The following is a 16,540-nucleotide window of genomic DNA, read 5'->3' on the forward strand; positions in this document are numbered from 1 at the left end:
ACCTTTTTTTTCTACTATTTTCCTAATATTTTAAGTCAGTGTTCAAGTTTGTATGTGTCTGATGAAACACTGTTTTAGTACTTTGGATTTGAATGTCCTTGATTTGTCCCGTTTCGAGCCGTTTTTAAAAACGCAGTCTTTTTGTTATGGTAAACGCCACCTTGTCAGACCTCCGTCTCACAAAGAGAGACATGAGCGAGGCTCGAAGGAAAAGGTGACCCAGAACTGTCAGCGGCAGGCCACTGGTGCTGAAGCCAGAAGCTGGACAGACAGTCTGAACGGAGAGTTCCCTCGCTGTTCTTATTCTGCTCTGACAGGGAAAATCCAGAGCCATTCAGCCAGTGAATCAAAACAATGGACGGCTTGAGGGGGTTTGAAAGCATTTTTTTCTGCTCTGGACACTCAGTTCTCACTTATTTAGCTTTAGTAGGAAACTCTTCAAATGACCACACTGAAGATATAGATGAGCTTGCCATGTTCTATCTATCTGTCTATCTATCTATCTATCTATCTATCTATCTATCTATCTATCTATCTATCTATCTATCTATCTATCTATCTATCTATCTATCTATCTATCTGTCTATCTGTCTATCTGTCTGTCTGTCTATCTGTCTGTCTGTCTGTCTGTCTGTCTGTTTACCTCCCTGTCAGTCCATTCTTTTGTTCCATCCATCCATCCATCCATCCTTTCTTTTGTTGCATCCATCCATTTTTGTTACATCCATCTCTCCATCAATCATCCATATATCCTTTTGTTACATCTATCCATCCATCCATCCATCCATCCATCCATCCATCCATCCATCCATCCATCCATTCATCCAATATTTTGTTACATCCATCCATTTTTTTCCATCCATCCATCCCTTCTTTTGTTCTATCCATTAATACTCCCTCCCATCCATCCATTCATCCATCCATCCATCATCCATCCATCCATCCATCCATCCATCCATCCATCCATCCATCCATCCATCCATCCATCCATCTATCTATCTATCTATCTATCTATCTATCTATCTATCTATCTATCTATCTATCTATCTATCTATCTATCTATCTATCCATCCATCCACCCATTTCTTACATCCATCCATGCATCCATCCATCCATCCCTTCTTTTGTTCCATCCATTTTTCGTTACATTCATCTCTCCATCAATTCATCCATATATCAATCCATCCATCAATCCATCCAATATTTTGTTCCATCCATCCATTTTTTGTTCCATCCATCCATCCATCCATCCATCCATCCATCCATCCATCCATCCATCCATCTATCCATCATTTTGCTCCATCCATCCATCCATCCATCTATCCATCATTTTGCTCCATCCATCCATCCATCCATCCATCCCGTCTTTTGTTTCATCCTTCCAGTTTGTTACATCCATCCATCCATCCATCCATCCAATATTTTGTTCCATCCATCCCTTCTTTTGTTCTATCCATCCATCCTTCCATCCATCCATTTTTTGTTCCATCCATCCATCCATCCATCATTTTGCTCCATCCATCCATCCATCCCTTCTTTTGTTACATCCATCCAGTTTGTTACATCCATCCATCCATCCATCCATCCAATATTTTGTTCCATCCATCCCTTCTTTTGTTCTATCCATCCATCCATCCTTCCATCCATCCATCCATCCATCCATTTTTTGTTCCATCCATCCATCCATCCATCCATCCATCCATCCATCCATCCATCCATCCATCCATCCATCCATTCTTTTGGTCCATCCACACACCCATCATTCTTTTGTTCCATTCAAAGTGTTAGTTTCCCATAAAAAAATAAAATAAAATAATTATATTATATTATTAAACTATAATTATTATTATATTTATTATTTACTTACCCTTGTGTCGTGCTAAACCTCCAAGACCTTTGATTATCATCAGAACCCAAAATTTAAATCAAATTTGAGAGCTCCCTCATCCTCCATAGACAGCAATGCTCCCGTCGCGTTCAAAGTTCAGAAAGGTAAAAAAAAACAAAAAACAGTCTAAACAGATCATGTGTCTTCAGTCGTTCAAAGAGAATATTATGAAGCTACAAGAATAATTTTGTGTGCACATAAAATAAAAATAACCTTATACAACAGTTTATTCTCCTCTGTATTAGTATAGGAAGCACATTTATTCTTGCTTGTTTGAAATAAAGCACAGGCGCATCCAAGATTAAACATCCAAGCATGACACTCATAAACAGCACAGCGCTCTTGTAAATGTGCACCCTATGCTGACACTGAGGAGAAGAAACTGTTGAAGTCATTATTTTTGTTTTATGTAAGCACAAAAGTTTTCTTGTAGCTTCATAATATTTTGATTAAACCATTGAAGGCATATGGTATGTTCTGAGGATGATTTTTCGAATTTGTGGGAAAATGGGGACTGTTGCTGTATGGGTTTCACTTAAATATCTTCATTTGTGCTCAGAAAACAAAGGTCTGGGGCCTCAATGTACTAAAACATTGCGTACGCACAAAGCTGTATGCAGTAAAAAATTCAGATGTATGAAACGGAATCCCACGCATATTCTCTTTGTACATCCAAATTAACGTGAAACTGAGCGCACGTGTATGAGCGCAAAACCCCTCCCTGCCCCCCCTAATAAATATGGGAATGACTCTACTTTGGCAAAAAAAACAAACAAAAAAGCAATGGCAGAAGCAAGCAAAAAGAGAAACTTCTCAGAATGTGAATTGGCGGTGCTCCTATCGGAGGTAGACTGGAGAAAAACGGTGTTATTTGAAATGTTGTCCTCTGGAATTCATAACAAAAGGAAAAAAATAGAGTGGGAGAGTTTAGCTGACGCGGTAAACGCATTGGGGTCTGGACATCGCACTGTGAGTGAATTAAAAAAGAAATGGTCCGATGTAAAGGTGTAAAATGTTGTAGTGTCTATTTAGGCTAAGTGCAAATAGCACACCTCGTTGGAATGAGCTAGTTGAGTGATTCCTGCCCATCACCGTTTGGGTGGGCAATGTGCGTGCAGTCGATCTCTCCGATTACATTGGGAAAACCGTCGATCGCTACAAGTTGCGCTTTTAATATTTGGCTGGTCAACTGCATTGTATGGAAACCTTATATACCTGCTAGACATGTGGATGATCCCATCCCATACAGCTGCCATTGCACGGCTCAAAGATACTTTGTAGTGTGCCATTTAACACAATTGCCTCTAGGAGTCGCCAATGGAAATAAAACAAACACACACAAGAAATACACGTACGCCAGATATGAAATTGGTGTGGACCAATGTACATTCTCAGGTTCATTTCATCTTTAGTAAATCCAAACGTGAGTGTTGAATCTCGTGCGTACGCAGGGTTGATACATGAGGCCCCTGGTGTTTTGAATGACATGAGGGTGAGTAATTATTAACATAATTTTAATATTTGAGTGACACTTTAAAACCAGATTTATTTTTACTTTGAACTGAAACTGATTGTCAGTTACTGCTGCAAGAAAAATGCTTCACAGTTGGGGTCACTGCAATAGAGCAAACAGAAGACAATGTACAAAAATGATCAATGCAACTGTCACTGTGAGGAAATTATCAGTCTGCCCCTTTGTATATGATGAATGCTATGTTTATACACCTCATTGATCTTGTGCTTCTGTTTTAGTTTTATCTTGCATTAATCAAGTCGTAATGATCAAATTAATTTCCAGCTTCTTTGGTAATATCGATCACGGAAAGCTAATTCAGCAAATGCAATTTGTATTGACCGTATGTACTCCCAGAAGACTAAGTGCACATCTATCACCACTAGCATTACAAGCCTCTGTTTTCCCCTTTCTTTCTTTCTTTCTTTTTTCTTTCTTTCTTTCTTTCTTTCTTTCTTTCTTTCTTTCTTTCTTTCTTTCTTTCTTTCTTTCTTTCTTTCTTTCTTTCTTTCTTTCTTTCTTTCGTGTTAATTAACTTTTTCTCATTTTGTTCTTAGTTTTTTTTGTTACTTTGTTTACATTTTTTAAATTTTTTATTTAAACTCCTTTTTTGTTTGATTTTCTTTCCTTTCTTTCCTTTTGATTTCTTTTATTGGATGTAATTTTACCTTCTTACCTTCTTTCTTGTCATTATGTACCGCCCTTTCCCAATGGCGATGGAAGGGCCCTGAATTCTTATTAATTAGATCGCTCTAATTTGTATTTTAACCCCAAAAAGAAACCCATAACCTCATGCCAAGTAATATAAATAATAAACAACAAATCCTTTCATTTCCTTTCTTTCCCTTCTTTCTTATTCTTTCCTTTCCTCTAATTTCCTTTCCTTTACTCACCTCTCATTTTTCCCTTTTCTTTCCTCTCCTTTTCTTCCTTTCCTTTCTTTTCTTTTCCTTTCCTATTCTGTGATTTCATTTCTTTCCTTCCTTTCTTTTCCTTTCCTTTCCTTTCCTTTCCTCTAATTTCATTTCCTTTCCTTTGCTCACCGCTCCTTTCCTTTCTTTTGCTTTCCTTTTCTTTCCTCTCCTTTTCTTTCTTTTCTTCTTTTCCTATCCTTTCCTTCCCTTTTCCCCTCCTTTCTTCTCCTTTCATTTCATCTCCTTTCTCTTCATTTCATCCCCCTTTCTTTCCTTTCTTCTCCTTTCCTTTTCTTTTTTCTTTACATTTCTATTCTTTTTTCTTTTACTTTGCTCTCCTCCCCATCCTTTCCTTCACTTTCCTGTCCTTCCCTTTCGTTTCCTTTCGTTTCCTTTGCTTTCCTTTCCTTTCCTTTCCTTTCCTTTCCTTTTCTTTTCTTTTCTTTTCTTTTCTTTTCTTTTCTTTTCTTTTCTTTTCTTTCCTTTCCTTTACTTACTTTCATTTTCCCTCCCCTATCATTTCATTTAATTTACTTTCATTTTTCCATTCTTTCCTTCCTTTACTTTCATTTTTTCTTTCCTTTGCTTTTTCCTTTCCTTTGCTCTCCTCCCCATGCTTTCCTTCACTTTCCTTTCCTTTCCTTTCCTTTTCTTTCGTTTCCTTTCCTTTCCTTTCCTTTACTTTCCTTTACTTTCATTGTCCCTCCCCTCTCATTTCATTTAATTTACTTTCATTTTTCCATTCTTTCCTTCCTTTACTTTCATTTTTTCTTTCCTTTGCTTTTTCCTTTCCTTTGCTCTCCTCCCCATCCTTTCCTTCACTTTCCTTTCCTTTCGTTTCGTTTCCTTTTCTTTCCTGTCCTTTCCTTTTTTTTCCTTTCCTTTCCTTTCCTTTCCTTTCCTTTCCTTTCTTTTCCTTTCCTTTCATTTCTTTTCTTTTCTTTTCTTTTCTCATCTCTTCTCTTCTCTTCTCTCTCTTTTTCTATTCATTCTTTTCCCTTTTATACTGCAGTCTAAATCTGTCAGCAGTGATGTTGTGAACTCTTAGTCTGCCTCTATGCTGTTCAGGGTGATTCTGGAGGATATTTCTCTAGCCAGCTGCTTTCCCAGACGGGCTTTCTCTCTTTTTTTCCCCTCATCCAGGGTGGCTCTGAGAGGCCTGTGTGCAAGTGACCTCTAACAGCTGCGGCCGCTCACCGTGCAGTCCTGTCTCACTCCGTCTCTGTGGAGCCCTCTTTATTTGAGGCCCTTTTAAGACACAAACCAGCAGATCTGTGCCTGATTTACTGTCAGATGAAAGGGAATGATGTCCTTGAAGGAAACTGGTTGGTCTTTTCCGCCAGTGCTTTTATATCGTGTTCGCTGAAGGTGTATATTTTCACATGCCAATTCTACTGTTGGATCCTATTGTGCTTCGAAAATTAGGGTGGAACTGTGAAAACAGCCCCAGCGCTAGAAGTTATTATTCTGACCTTGGTTTCCACCACAAATTTCAAAATACCCTTGTCAAAAGAAATGAGTAGCTGGCTGCTATCGCGCAGAGAAGCAAAACAAATAAATACTGTTAGATCATTATTTTCACTATACGAGGGCTGAGATGCCTTTGAGGGTAATAGTTTTGCAGATTGTTATTTGAGCTAGAATAACGCTTCTTGGTGGTACAAAAGGTGATGTGGCTATTTGAATGACAGCCAGACTGTTTCCCTTTTTTTTTTTTTTTTTTTTTTTTTGGTACAGGCATCCATAGTTCACAAATTCACATTTCCTAATGGAAAGCGACCTCTGAATTGACCTTAAACTGACAAAAAAGAACATGCTAGCTTAATATCCTTCACAAGCTGTTTAAAATTATTTGTCTAATATATTTTTGACAGAAGTAGGACAGAAGTAGGACAAATGTACTTTTTTAGAGATAGTGTAAGTATGCTATAGCCCTCACATAGAGCTGTTTTGACTTGGAAATTCCAGTAGATATCAATAAAAATAAATAAATGGAATTTGTTATTATCTGATTTTGTAATCAAACAGGTAGAAATGTAAGAGTTCTTTTTGTACTTTCAGAGTGATGTTCCTAAATCAGTTTACAGAATGGAAATTACCATTTTACATGAAAAAAATTTGTATTTATATAACCCACTGATGGATGGATGGACGGATGGATGGATGGATGGATGGATGGAAGGATGGATGGATGGATGCATAGTTGGTTGGTTGGTTGGTTTATTGGTTGATTTGTAGGTTGGCTGGTTGGTTGGTTGGTTAATTTGTAGGTTGGCTGGTTGGTTGGTTGGTTGGTTGGTTGGTTGGTTGGTTGGTTAGTTGATTTGTAGGTTGGCTGGTTGGTTGGTTGGTTGATTTGTAGGTTGGTTTGTTGGTTGGCTGGTTGGTTGGTCAGTTGATTTGTAGGTTGGCTGGTTGGTTGGTCGGTTGATTTGTAGGTTGGCTGGTTGGTTGGTTGGTTGATTTGTAGGTTGGCTGGTTGGTTGGTTGGTTAGTTGATTTGTAGGTTGGCTGGTTGGTTGGTTTGTTGGTTGATTTGTAGGTTGGTTTGTTGGTTCGTTGGTTTGTTGGTTGGCTGGTTGGCTGGTTGTTTGGTTGGTTGGTTGGTTGATTTGTAGGTTGGCTGGTTGGTTGGTTGGTTGATTTGTAGGTTGGCTGGTTGGTTGGTTGGTTGATTTGTAGGTTGGCTGGCTGGTTGGTTGGTTGGTTGGTTAGTTGATTTGTAGGTTGGCTGGTTGGTTGGTTGGTTGGTTGATTTGTAGGTTGGCTGGTTGGTTGGTTGGTTGGTTGATTTGTAAGTTAGTTTTTTGGTCCGTTGGTTTGTTGGTTGATTGGTTGGTTGGTCGGTTGATTTGTTGTCAGGGTTGGGGGTTGAAGGAGATGAGGCGAGGACCCAATTTCTGGAAATGATGGCTTTTATTTATTAAAAACAAAACAAAAAGACAACAAAAACCACCCTCGGGGGGATAAACATAACTAAACACAAGAAGGCACACAAACTTGACTGGGCTGGCAAGACAGGACGGTAGCATGAACACAGGCGAGTATTGACAACGAACTGACACAGGACAGCAGACATGGGGAGAATATAAGCAAAAATAATTAACACATAACCATAATAAACTAATAATGGGTTAACAAGGAGGGTGGAACTAGACAATAGACAGGAGAGCACATGACACAAGAAAACACCACAAGCCATGTGCTCACGTAAAACGGGACAAGAACACACCGCAAATGAGAGAACTCATTAATCGTGTGTTCACAGAGCACACAATGTAAACACAGAGCCACGTGCTTAGACAACACCAACATAAACAGACGCAAGACAAAAGCACACGATAAATAAAAACACCTTACCATGCACTCACACATGTAACGTGCATGTTTTATCTCAGCACCAACCAAAACCAAAACCAACTAGACTGAGACGCTGATGCCGACAGAACAAACACAAACACGAGTACAAGAGCATGCGTCCCAAGCACACCCATACCTCGCGCGCCCGCATCAAGCGGGATTGCGCATGACCTGAGCAAGCTCACGACGGCACTCATACAGAGACACACAATAACAGAAAAGGAGTCCTCGACCCGAGAAAACTCAAGCCAAGCACATCATACAGGACAAGACAGAACTAGTGTCTGGACTCTGCCACCAGAACAAGAGTTTACAAGACCGGAGTGGCAGAACCCCCCTTAAAAGGGAACATCCAACAAGGTACAAGACAGACAAGAAATACCAAAAGACAAAAACAAAACAGGCAACATCAACAAACACAAGACAGGGAAGTGAAGTGAACAGGCAAGACAACATGAAGGGGGGATGGAGGATAAGCAAAGCCAGACCCAACAAGACAAACAAAGGAGGAATGGGAGGGCAAGACCAGGGCGGGACCAATGGGTCAGAGGCCCTGGCAGGGGGCCAGGGTGGAGCAGGAGGGTCCGTCCAGGGTGGCAGAGACATGCTCCAGGGCGGACCAGGAGGGATGACCCAGGGAGGATTGGCCTGGAACAGCAAGGCAGCCAGTCAGACTGGTGATACAGAATTCTGTTATCACTTGTGGTTGCACACATGTTGTTCATTTGATGGTTTCGGTTGTGTTGAATAACCATCACGCCAACTAAAGCAAATAATTAATAAACATAAGAGTTCCAGTAGAATAATAGACTCAATTATCCAGTAGTGGAACACTTTTTTTTAAAGGGTGATGTTTCCTCTGTTTACGGTTTAGAGTTATTTAAAAAAGTGAATGTTCTTCCTTGATGGAGTTATTCTGGATTTTTAATGATTAGATGTTGTCACTAATGGTCATGTGTAATGATCCTTTATTTAAAGGCATAGTTCATTCAGAAATAAACATTTTGTCATAATATGTCTAACCTCAAATAGTTCCAAACCTTTGAGTTTCTTTTTTTGTTATTGTTGTTGTTGAACATGTTGGTAACTTTTAACAATTGACTTACATAGTAGGAACAAAACTAATATGAAAGTCGATGCCTGTCTTAACAAGCACCACTAAAGTCTCTGATATTGTTTTACAAATTTTTTGAAAAGTTTTCTTCTGTTGTAAAGACCTTCGAACTACTGTTGTTCCATGTGTAAATTACATAATAGGTGGGTGTGGCTTTGAGGCTCTGCTTTCTTTAATGTCAATCTTCTCTAGTTCACTTTCTCTGTGCTCTCATAGTATACTACCATTCAGGCTTTACTGCAAAAAGTGCTTTTCTTACTATGAGTTTTTGCAAACTAATCTGCCAGTGGGGTAAGCAAAATAATCTTGTTTTTCATCTTGATATGCGATTATTTTGCTTACCCCATTGGCAGATTATTTTGCTTATTTTAATCAAAACTCTAAGTACGATAAACATTTTTTTCCAGTGAAGCTTAAATACCTGACATGTGAAATTTCTTTAAACAATACTATTTTTTGACATAGCAATTTTACTACCTTTACTTTATTACAAACATTGTCCAGATAATTGGACTAAAACTACACAAAAAAAATCTAAGTAAGAAAATCTTTCTTGCCTCAAACTGAAGAACAAAAATTAACTTGGGTAAAAAAATCTGAGTACATGGGGCCTGTAAACCACTTGTTTATGGTAAACCTTACCTCTGTCTGTAAGCTTCCAGTCAGTACGGTCTTTCACTTCACATTTGAGGGAAGGCTCATGCGATTATGTTATTATGTGATCTTATTGCTCCTGCAAAATGAATGACATCATGAGTTAAATTTACAGGCAGCTTGTCATGTGGCCTGGCAGGCTGTGCAGTAAAGAGAGCCACTGCCATGAAATATTCCACATGTGGAAAGATGGAAAATGGCCAGTGGTTTCCTGTGGACTTCTATTGTTGGCACTGGCACTTTGGAATTCTATCCTTTTGGAATTGCTTTTTTTTTGGTCCTGATAGTTTTATAAATCCTGTGATTGTTTTTGCTCAAGGATTGATGGATTGTTTTGGTTGCCTGCTCACCATGCCTTTGTGTTTAAAAAGCAATTTCCAGAATGTAACATTTTAATTTGCCCTCACTGCTCCAATGCAGGTTCTTGCGGTAAGGAATCTGCCTCAATAATTCTCTTATAATTTAATTAACTCATGCTTGCCAGACTGTGATGTCCTCTCAATAGGAGGTGTCGTACAGGGATTGAACGGTCACTAATTTGGATCAGGCCCCATTGTACAGGACTTGTCACCTCTGCAATCCCCAGCAATTACATGGAGTGCTCTGCAAATCCCAGGATGTATAAACATCCAAGGATAATCAAAGCTGTTGGACATTTTCTTTTCTTTTCTTTGAGCTTTAATTTGTTTCTTTAAATGAAGCGAAGATATCAACGGATCACAAGGCTGATGGAACTATTTGTGAAAGTTTGGGGTTTAGATTCTTGTCAGAACTGAAATGGGAAATGCCGAAATCTTATTTTGATTGTACCAACATAGGCTCATTCTGAAAATGTAGCCCATACATTTATGTAGCCGAAGTATGTATGGCTGCATTTAGTCTATTAAACGAATGCTACGGGGCGGTATGATGTTGTTTCTTTTCGCGCTTTTCAGCAGAAAGATTACTTGTGTATGAACGGCTTTTCTGCTGTTACCAGTTTGTCCAATAGCTTGCCATGTACGTCAGCGGACTTGAGACACAGAGAGGAGTTGACCACGACAATGGGGTTTGCGTCCAGCAAAGAACGGTTTCAGAAAGTAGGTAAGACACAAACAGAAGCCATAAAATAAGCAAATTGTAGGTTGAGAAGGTGGTAAAATATGAAAACGTAATAAAAATCAGGCGAGAGCTTTTCTTTTTCTGCATTGCTTTAATAGTTGGTTGGGTTTAGGGAAGTGGGTGGGCTGGTCGATTGGTGCTTTTGAAAACACTATTGTTTGGGTTTGAGAAGGAGAAGGGTGGGTCGGTTGATCTGTCAGTCGGTCAGTCATTCAGTCATTCATTCAGTCAGTCAGTCAGTCAGTCGACAGTGGCGTCTAGTGGATTTACACGAGAGCAGTAAGGGCGAATTGCATTCGCAAGAGAAATTTGAGATATGAAAAAGCATACACAGCGACCTCTGGTGGATTCATGGAAACAAAAACTCCAGAAATGTATATAGGGGTACGTTTTTAGAATGAGCTTGGGTTGGATTGTACATTATTTAGATTTTTTTGGAAAAAGTGTTATTGTGAAATAGCATTAGGATTGTAATTACTATTTATTGTGATGGCAAAGCGAGTTTTTCACCATAATTTCTAGTCTTCAGTGTCACATGGTCCTACAAAAATCTGTTTAATTTGCTGATTTGGTGTACAAGAATGGTCATTTTAAATCATTTTTTAAGACGAATGATTTGAACATTATTGAAAATATAAAATTATTTAATACTACTACTACTACTAATAATAATAATAATCGAATGGTAAAAATACTAATAATTGAAAATTATAAATACAGCTAGGATTTTTAAGCATTGTCAATATTTTGTAACAATGGAAATGTCTTTGCTGCACAAAACATCAATATATTTCAAAACAACAACAACAGAAAATCAGCGAGAAAAAAGTTTTTTCTACAGTATTTAAGCCTTAATAACAGGCGTGGCCACTTTGTCTTTTAATTTAGCAATGAAATTGGTGAAATTTAAAAGTAAAATCTTGTATCTTGGATAGTTTACCAGGCAAAAATGTTGTAAATAGTGTTTAGTTTCTTGTACAGACTGATCTTTTCACTTTAAAAGAAAAGATCTTTCATTCATCCGTTCTTTTTCCTGCGGCTTAGTCCCTTATTTATCAGGGGTCACTCACCACAGCGGAATGAACTGCCAACTTATCCAGCATTTGTTTTACGCAACGGATGCTCTTCCAGCTGCAACCCAGTACTGGAAAACACCCATACATGCTCACATTCACACTCTGAGCACCTTGTGGAAACCCCTTACAAACACGGGGAGAACATGCAAAGTCCACTCAGAAATGCCAACTGGCCCAGCCAGAACTCGAACTAGCAACCTTCTTGCTGTGAGGCGACAATGCTAACCACTGAGCCACCATGCTGCCCTTTGTTATCTTTATTTTTTTAATCTCAAAATGCTGGAAGCAGTTCACTTGTTTTATGCTTTATGAATCAGCAAGGTTTCATCCTTCAGCTATAACAAGAATAGCATAAGAAGAAATAAATCAACAACAAACTTTTATTTCTGCATGAACAATCCCTGAAGACACAATATGAAGACAAAATCGAAGTCAGCATCTTTAGTCTGTTACTATTAATAGGTTGCCGTGTTTAATTTTAAGGACATTCTTGCTTACTTTTTGGTAATATAAACAAGTTTTGATTCAACACACTTGATGTAGTGAGACAAGAAGAGCAGATCGCAGAGCAGGATACTTCATGCGCTGTTATCTAAACACCTTGCCTCTCTTAAGTCTCATGCCCGTACAGTTATATAATCCCGCTGTGTCCCTGTGGGATATGCGGGCTTTCTTGTGGTTAAATGCTTATTAAACAATTTGGCCTAGTAATCAAAAAGGCAACGAACGAGAGAGAATAAACAGACTTTCTTTCTACTTTCAGTTAAGCTTCTGAGCTTTGCCAAGCAGCTTGTCTGGATTGCCTTCTGTTTCTTTTGTAAAAATGCTGTCCTATTGATTTATTACATTGTTAATGAACAACACATCAGAAATGTTTTACATCTAAACTAAGGTATAATCTTGCTTCACCAAAATAATCTATTTAGTCAGCTGCAAAGAAAGAAGAACATTTGATTTGCTCGTTTTATTGCTTGTTTCTTGTTTGGCCTTGTGTTGGGTCGGATTGAGCTGTACAGTTGTCATATGGTTGATTTAAATCAATTCAGATGTTGTCTGAAATCAGATGGTAACCACTTATTTTTGTGTTCAGCCAGTAGACAGCTTGATTCATTTCCATTAAAATGGGAATTTGCACTTACAGTGTGTTCCTCTGCGCAAATCACAGCCTGCGTACATGCACATTGGGTAAGAGGGCACTGTGAGTGTGTGTATATATGTGTGTGTGCTATAATCTCCTCTCTGCTAATAGAAGCCAGGTGGTGTGTGTGTGTGTGTGTGTGACTGTAAATGTTTTCCCATGGATTTCTGTGGTTGGTTGAGTCCTAACAGATTCTGACTTGACAGCATTACATGCTTTGTCATACTGCTATTTTGCAACAGTGAAACAATAGCATTCACAGAGCCCTCAGCTCCTTCATGACGTGTGTGTGTGTGTGTGTTTGTGTGTGTGTTTGTGTGTTTGTGTGTGTGTGTTGTTGTTGTGTGTGTGTGTGTGTGTGTTGTAAAATACTTTTGCTCTTAATATACAGTTAATTAAATTTTTATTCTTTAAGTCGTTGAATTACTCATGTGTTCATTTCATTTGTTCATTCTGTTAATGCACTAACAATTGGATAAATATTATTCTGAATTTGAATGGCTTCCGTTCAGTTGTTTGTTTATTTATTCAGTCCCAAATAACTGGCCATGCAGTAATATTAAAGTAAAATGTCTAACTTTCCTTTGATTGTCTGATTCAGTTAAATTTCATTGTCCCAAACACATCATTATGCAACATAGTATAAAAGACGGAATTGACTTTTTTATATACAACAGACGCAGTGGTTGGTTGTAGTAGTGATTGGTAGGTAGTGCTGTCGCCTCACAGCAAGAAGGTCGCTGGTTCGAGCCTCGGCTGGATCAGTTGGCGTTTCTGTGTGGAGTTTGCATGTTCTTACTGCGTTCGCGTGGGTGCTCCGGTTTCCCCCACAGTCCAAAGACATGCGGAACAGGTGAATTAGGTAGGCTAAATTGTCCGTAGTGTATGAGTGTGTATGGATGTTTCCCAGAGATGGGTTGCAGCTGGAAGGGCATCCGCTGCGTAAAACATGTGCTGGATAAGTTGGCGGTTCATTCCGCTGTGGTGAGCTTGAATTAATAAAGGGACTAAGCCAAAAAGAAAATGAATGAATGAACCCTATATACAAAAAAAAAAAAAAAAACTAGAAACATATAGAAACTATGTGGTTGACTTCATTATTAGTCCCAACTTAACTCCCCATTAGTACAGACAAACTGAAATGTTACTAATATTTCACTACATCTGGACCTTTCTTGCTTTTTTTGAGACAGTCATCAATCAAATCATCACATAGCCCCATTAAATAAAACTAGGGGCATTGCTAGACATAATGGCCGTTCCCCATACTACCCAAAAACATATATTTTAAATTTTTTATTGTAAATAAATATAAATATGTTTATTTCCATATATATATATATATATATATATATATATATATATATATATATATATATATATATATATATATATATATATATATATATATATATATATACACAATTATTATTATTAATAATAAATAACAGGAATGAATTCTAAATGTAACTGGAAAATTATGTTTTGAAAAAAAATATATATATATTATTTTATTTTTTGCATGAATATTAGTGACAATTCTATAGAATACAAAAAAAAATGAGGATGAGAATTAATGATATTAAGTCTCACCTCCCTTATCCCTTACCTCCCTTATTCTGTTTCATAGCCATGCTTAGTCAAAATAAGATCATCAACATATTATAACTTTAGTTTTGTCGACTTGCAAACCTTGTTGCGTGCTGACACCTCCGCATAAAAGTGACTCCAGTTACTCCGGTTTTACAGTGCATAAGCGGTGTGTATTTTATTGGCATGCATGTAAACAACTGGTATTCACACCAGGAGCAGAGCAGCGCGAGGTGCACGGGAATGGTTTTCTGCATGCATATGTCCGTTTGCTTTCGCCAGCGCTGTTTTGGTTGCACATAGAGAACAACAAATTTGCGCGTGCAAAAGACGCCAAATGTGAACGGCCCCTTATGTCTTTATTCTGGGATTACCACTCTAATATAATAAATTTGCATAAAGTAAATTGGATCTCAAAGCTTTTACTGGGGCTTGTTTTTTTTTTTTTCACCATCTCCACGTGCTGATCTCCAGCAAGATGCCGCCCTGGGCGATCACCCATATTGCACATGCCTAAATCCGCCACTGATACTTTATAAGTAAGATTGTGGATCTTGTCGTTTAGAAGCAAGCTAGGTTGCTGCTGGAAGTAATGTAAGTGAGGCCAAACCTGCAGTTTGAGTGGATCCTCATGCCCCAGTATATTGATGGGGACTCTATACTGCTCAGTGAGAGCCATCTTTCGGATGAGACGTTAAATGGAGGTCCTGACTCTCTGTGGTCGTTAAAAATCCATGGCCAAATTTGCCCATTTGCCTCTGTCCATCGAGACCTCCTAACCATCCCCATATCATAATTGACTTCATCACTCTGTCTCCTCTCTACACCTGATCTGTCTGCTGTCCTGTCATTTAGGTGGATGTTGCACACTGAAGGTGAATGAGAAGATTTCCCCCCCCCAAAAAAGTAAAAAAAAGTACTTTGAGTGCCCTGAAAAAGCGGCATATAAATATAAGGAATTATTATTATTATTATTATTATTATTATTATTATTACTTCATTCATGTTTTAAGTCACAACGGACAATATTCAGTTTTTATTGATATATTTTACTTCTTTATTTATCAGTTAATTTATGTTGTTTAGTTACATTTGCCCAGCAAATTATTATAATTACTGTTGATTCTGTCACTGTTCGTTGTCTGTTGATTCCAGAACATTTAATTGATTCAGTTGTGTCTTTGTTCATTCTGTTTATTTGTTTTGTTCAATCAAAACTATTTGGAAAATGTGGCATGGTACTACAAAAGTATGTATTCAATATTTGCATGGGTTTTTAATCATTGATTTGGTTGTTCATTCATTCAGTAATATGTTCATTTATCCATTTATTAACTTAATATCTTAGGCTGTCTTACTGAAAGCATGCATATTTATTAAGCTATTCTTATTTATTATTCTTATTCTTATAGATAATTTTTATCATGTCATTTTTTTATTTAGTTTTTCAGCAGTATTTGTCATTCTGGCAAAGCTGAAAGCACTGCAAATATTGTACACTGCGAAAATAGTAAGAGTCGTCACCAGTATATTATTCCAAGTAAAATCACAGTCACTTAACTGCGTGAACTGTGACAGTGATTTAACAATATACACTTTAAAAAGGGATAAGTTACTTTAAAAAGTGAGATAACTAGTTGCCTTAAAAGCAACAAGTTGATTTTGCTTAACCAAAGACAGTAAACCCATTGACTTAACTTCTATAATCATGCACATAGTTTACTCTTTTTAAGTAAAGTCAACTAATCATTTTTCTACAGTGTACATCTAACCTCATGATTGTAAAGCAATGACCTGGTGATGTTTACCACAATGCATCACTTTCACTCGAGTGAACTATTGCTTTAAGGCTCTCCCTCCCCCTCGAGCCCTCAGTCTAAAAGTAGATATACATTACATTTGTGATTTTCTCTGGAAAACTGCTGGCCCGGCTTGGGAATATTTGCTTAGAAAATTTATAGCACATACATAAGACGGGTGCGCATATGTGTGAGTGGGAGCAGAAGGATGGTTGGGGGAAGAATTGCTTGCCTTGAATGCATTAGGCTGGGAAGCGTGATCCCCCTGGAGAATTCCTGGAGCCTGGCCTGGGACCTCACGGCCAAATCGGAGCCCAGCTTCCCAACATCTGGGCCTTTTCTCATTCCAGCTCAGTGGTCAGTCTGGAGCTCAATTCGCCGGGCTTGAAGCCA

At 38.1% G+C, this 16,540-nt stretch overlaps 1 protein-coding gene across 1 annotated transcript in view; it reads left to right on the forward strand.

Annotated features, from left to right (window-relative positions):
- The window catches only part of stard13b (StAR-related lipid transfer (START) domain containing 13b), a 176,841-nt gene that overhangs the window by 65,001 nt on the left and 95,300 nt on the right, over window positions 1–16,540 (forward strand). The gene's annotated exons all lie outside the window — the stretch shown is intronic.

The sequence above is a fragment of the Danio aesculapii genome, chromosome 15, assembly GCF_903798145.1.
Source record: "Danio aesculapii chromosome 15, fDanAes4.1, whole genome shotgun sequence".
NCBI lineage: Eukaryota > Metazoa > Chordata > Actinopteri > Cypriniformes > Danionidae > Danio > Danio aesculapii.